The following is a 6,117-nucleotide window of genomic DNA, read 5'->3' on the forward strand; positions in this document are numbered from 1 at the left end:
TGTAACACCCTACCACACAAAGCTTTACGCTTAAGTTGTAAAACAGAGGTGATGTGGTATTACGACCTCTAAAATAAAATAGGTACATATAATAGCAGAAGAGTTATAATATGCTAGGAGCCTTGAAGGATAGGGGAAATAAAAATCGCGAGATAAAAGCGCAACGCTCAAGGAACGAGTTAACTTGCATGCTAAGAAAACTGTAACTGGCAAACATAAGATAACAGAAGTAGGAATAGAGTGCCAAAGATACAAAATAACAAGCTCCTAACTCAGCCTGCGAAGTCAAGTCTGGTCGGAGAATATTTACACATATATACATACATCACCAAAACCTAGATGTACATAAACAAAATCATGTCTCTCCATAAACCTCTAAGAGGATCAAAAGCACAAGATATGCGGAGAGAAACTAAGTACATATATATATATATATATCACTGTACAACAAAATAACCAGTAACTAGTTCGCCTCAGGGGTCCAGACGCCTAACGAGATGCCTCTCGACCTGCATCTGAAAAACAACAATATAGTATGGAATGAGAACCAGAGGTTCTCAGTATGGTAAAAGTGTCACACACATAATATATAAGGTCCTGGGAATGCCAGAGGCAATCCTAGAACGCCGACACTCAGATTATAGAGCTTAAAGTATTAAACAGAAGCCATAAACGGTGGTTTTCTAAGAGTATCTAAGTCTAACTTAACTTAACCTTAAATCTAAGTCACATACTGCCATTCCTCCATACCTTCATTCCCATCAATATTTCACAGTCAGTTAAACAGATAAAAGCAAGCACAAGAAGGTTACAAATACAGCAGGTAACAGTTATACATTTAGTATGGCAAAAACACTTAGGCACACCCAGTTAATGCACAAGCAAGTAATTCAAGTAATATGCAGATGATGCATGCCTGTCCTACGGCTGATGAGGCTCATCTGTCGGTTATCCAGCCAACCCGACAAGTCCAAAAACTTTAGACTGTCCCTCGACGTGCATCCCCAGGAGTCTATACATAGTTTTTTCTCAAATAATCAATATTGCGTACGCGTGGGCGAAAACTTCATGTCACGTGTACGCGTGGATATGCTTACTACCCCTTATGCATGCACATGGCATTAGTCACCTACGCGTAGCCAAAATCCCATGCCACGCGTACGCGTGAACGTACATTCTTCAAAAAAAAGGGATTAAGCAGAAAGCTGTATGCCCCTGGAGTGCCTAGCTGCAGAAATTCACAGATTTCACAATAAAACTTCTAACGGGCATAACTCAATCGTTTTAAATCGTTTTTCTTTCGTTCTTCGAACAGTATAAACTTCACAAATTTCATTTTCATTTAAAACATGTTGGAATCAATTTGGGGTTTCGAAAGCCAAATTATAGCCCGCCAAAGTTCAGCCCGGAAACCAATTTTTTACAACCTTTTAAAACCTCATACTCATTCAAATTTTCCATTCCTTCGAATATCAAATCTGCCAATACCAATACAATTGCCAGCAACAATTCTTAACAAAACTCTACACCATTCTACTAACCCCCAATCAATATCATTAGACAATTTCATTTCTCAACAATTCCATCATACTTTCAATCAATATTCTTGTAAACTCACAATCAAAAACTCAATCATATTCTTTTCCAACATCAATATAAATAACAAACTTCATCACACAATCAAATCACCAATTATCTAACAAGCATGTTCATCCATAATTTACTAAACATTCAATATACACCTGCATTCCAAACTTATCCTATGGTCATCTAGCCTAAGTTTTCACAGAACATTATATATTAAATTCAAGAAACCTAAACCATACCTTGGCCGATTTCCACGTAGCGACCAAAGCAATTTATTTAAAACTAAGGCAGCCTCTCAAAACTCAATAAACTCTAAGCTCAGCTTCCTCCAAGTTCCAATATTCACAATTTCAAGCTCCAATTATTTATTCTCAACCTAATACATATTCATAACACATATATATCTAATTTAATACTCAAAACTCAAATTTAATAAAATTAAAATAGAATTATTGTATCTTCACCCTACCCAAGCTTCACATAAGTAAGAGTAAACGTTTTCCTCAAGCTAATTGGATCCTAAAACATCAGAAATCAAAGAAATTCAACATTCCTACTCAATTCTCGAAAATTTGGGAGAAGAGGAGACTGAGAGTGATTAAACAAGTTACCAATGAAATTGTTCCGGTAGAAATGTAGAGCTCGACGCGGTGGACGCGTGGGCGCAAACGGTGCTCGGACGGAGAAGTTACGGGGTTCGGAGTTCACCGTAAGGGTTCGGCGTTTCTTTCTTTCCTCTCCCCTGTTGTTCTTCAACGCTGCCAAAATGGGGAGAAGAAGAACATGGGTTCACTTAAAGGGCTGGCCCGGTTGGGCACGCGTCCTGGTTTGGGCCCGGTTTAACCGGTTTGGCCCGCTCGGTCCAATCTTGGACCGATTTCTTTGAAATTAGTGTTAAAATTCTCGTTTCGACGAGCTCAATCCTAATTTAATATAATATTCGTATTTTCTAATTTACTTTATTAAAAACTAATTTATCGACTAATTACTTACTAATTTAACGGGGTTTACAAAATAACTTTTAATCTAATTTAATTAATTTTAAAGTTTGTAAAATTGTATAAATAATTAATTATTTAATATTATTTTTAAAATTTAAGAATTATAATTTAGAGTCAAACACTATTAGACTCAAATATCAATTAAAATTTAAAATGTTATGATTTGAATTTATTAATTTATATTATTTTAAAAAATAATAAACTTATAGAAATGGATAACTAAACAAAAATTCTTTTTTAAGTAAAATAAAACTATATTTTTACATTGAAAGCTATGTTTAAATTAGGACAAATTATTTAAATAAACTTACTGAGTGTAAAGTATACTTTTTATCCCTAAAATTTGGCAAAAACTTTAAAAATACCACTAAGTTTTATTTTGTTTCGATTTTGTCCCAAAAGTTTTCGATTTGCATCAAATATATCCTCGACGGTTAAATTTTTAAAAAATTTAAGATCAATCTAACAATAATACATAAAAATTATGCTTGATTTGCTTGTGTTGATGATTATTTTTATGAAATTGTTGTTGAATTGGTCTTACATTTTTTGAAAAATTAGCCATCAGGAGTATATTTGATGCAAATCGAAAACTTTTGGCACAAAATTAAAACAAAATAAAACTTAGGAGTATTTTTAAAACTTTTATCAAACTTTAGAGGCAAAAAGTATACTTTATCCTATTTTTTAGAAAAACTAATATAACAAATGTAACAAAAAGGACATAATCTAATGCGATCCACCTTATTTCCAACAAAATAGTAGGAAGTCCACCCAATTTTTCATCTTAAAAAATTGTTGATATTTAATACTGTGTTAATTTATTTAAAGAAGGTGATTGTTATAGTATCTAAAAGTATTTGTTTAATTTATTAAAAAATTAAAAGTTAATATTTAATTTTAAAATATAAAAGTAAATAATTATTAAATATTCAAAATTTATTATAAAAGATAAATTAGACAAAATTTAAATACCAAATTATAAATAGGGTAAAAAACATAAATAAGCCATAAGGAGAAATATTTTACATGAATCAGCCAAATAAAAAACTGATTCACCAATCAACCATTGCACAAATTCATGTAGTTCGAATCAGCATATATCGAACTTGATTTGAATGTAATTCGAAACAAGCTAGTTCGAATTACATGCACACGTGAAATAATACATAATTCGAATCGATGCAATTCGAATTACATGCACACGTGAAGTCAACATAATTCGAATTGATGCAATTCGAATTAAAACTGGTTAAATCGATACAAGGTGATTCGAATTAGCTTGAGGAGGAAACCTATATAATTCGAACCTAGCCGATTCGAATTACCCTTGTTTTGCCACTAGTAGTCATTCGAATTGACCTGTTTCGAATTACACTAGATTTGGCTATAAAAGGAGTTCAAATCTACCCTATTCGAATCACTTTCCCACTCTCAGACCCCACCAAATTCCAGAGAAAATGACCCAAATTCGCTCCGACAAAGGCTCGAGTAGACTATTTAGCTGATAGGAGACGATCCAGGTAGACTATATCGGTTGGATGGAGTGACTCATATTGCCGGAGTCATCAACGACGAGGTTAGTAGTTAATTTTTTTAGCTGGTGGTTTATATTTGTGGTTCTAGATGTGGGTTGTGTTGGCGGTATTGCATGTGGTTTATTGAAGTGGTTTTATTTGCGGTTTTGTTGGCAGTTTATGTAAGTGGATTAAGTTAGCGGTTTTGCATGTGGTATTGTTAGTGGTTTTTGTTTAGTAGTTTTGCATGTGAGATTCTTAGTGGCCTTGAATGTGGTTTATGTTAGTGGGTTTGCACGTGGTTTATGTATGCGGTTTATATTACCGGTTTATGCATGCGGTTTTGGTAGTGGTTATTATATTGCTTTTGTATGTGGTTTTTTTCAGTGGTTTCCATAAGTGGTTTATGTTGTTAGTTGTTTTTGTTAGTGGTTTTGTAAGTGGTTATAATTATGCGGTCAATGTAATGTGCAGCCCCAGTGTTGCATATCGAGCATGCGGCGGCAGCAGGGCATGCGACTCGATGAGAGATACGTTTCGTACTTACAGATGGCTGGATTATACCATCTTGCGAGGCTGAACAATAGATGGTTCCGATTAGATGAGCCCCTTGTCAGTGCATTCGTCGAGCGGTGGCGTCTAGAAACGCACACGTTCCACATGCCGTTCAGAGAGTGCACGATCACACTTCAGGACGTGGCGTACCAGTTGGGTTTGCCAGTGGACGGGCGTTATGTCAGTGGTTGCCTTACAGATTTCCAGATATACATCCAGGGTGGCCGTCTAGCTTGGGTGTGGTTCCAGGAGTTGCTTGGAGTGATTCCTCCTCCGAGCCAAGTTCAGAAGTTCGTAGTAAACTGCACCTGGTTCCAGTAGACTTTTGTTCATGTTCATTATTGTATCTTAGCCAAGTTTATTATCACCTTTGATGTACTTGTACGATCCAACTTGTACTTTGGTTATTTATGTTTCAGTATGTTGTTGCTTTATCATGATATTGTACTTTGAAAATTGCTGTTCATTGTTTTTTTCAGTTACTAGGATATTTTTCCCATCATGTATTCATTTAATTTGTAGATTCATTTATTGCCTTGTGTATTCAACGGATATTTCGTACAAAACTTCGAAAACGGAACATATTCATTAATTAATATCCCATGCAAAGTACATCGCATTAACTTTAACAAATTCTATCATTGATCAACTACAACTAAGGAAACCTATAATAGTGGAATCTAAACGCCAAAGTGAAATCAACAAAGTACCGAAGCTAACAATACACCTACTCATGTCCCCCTGTATGCTCTGGTCTTCCGACCTGTGGGCAACTCCGACGTGTGTTTCCGGGTTGCCGACAAAGGCCACATCTCTTTGGTCGGTTTGGATCTGCCTCGTCCATATTGGTCCGTATCCGAGTGGATCTCGGACGACCCTCCCTCGCACGCCTATTGTTCGGATCTGGGAGCACTGTCGGCCCGTCATATGGTGGCCAGAAACCCTCCGGAATGAGAGGTGTGAATCCCATCCGATACACATTGAAAACCGAACTAAGACGATACACCTGGTAGACTTAAGGCTGCCAAGTAAGCCGTGAGTAGGCACAGCATGCCAGTGCGTGCGAACATGGGAAATGAAGTGCCTGGAAGTATCTGCAGTCATATGTCTGAGATGCAAGTGAGACCCTGTAGCTACTCAGTAAGAACGAACTAGTCGGAGTTGGCTCTGCGACGGTGAACTTCGAGTTACCCCTGTCGTACAAAGTCACCGTGAAGCACCTCGCTGTCTTCAAGTTGGCCTCGATACACTTCACCAAGTGTTGACTGAATTGTTGTCCGGTACCTAGCTGGGCCTCATCCTCTCTCCCATTGCAGACAAATAGTTCGGCCAACCTTCCGTATGTTGCCTTCACCAGCGAGCACACAGGGAGGTTTCTGACAACCTTGAGGATTGAGTTCACACACTCAGAGATATTCGTTGTCATGTGCCCGAATCTCCGGCCCTCATCACAATGC

This window comes from Arachis ipaensis, chromosome B08, assembly GCF_000816755.2.
Source record: "Arachis ipaensis cultivar K30076 chromosome B08, Araip1.1, whole genome shotgun sequence".
In the NCBI taxonomy this organism is placed as follows: domain Eukaryota; kingdom Viridiplantae; phylum Streptophyta; class Magnoliopsida; order Fabales; family Fabaceae; genus Arachis; species Arachis ipaensis.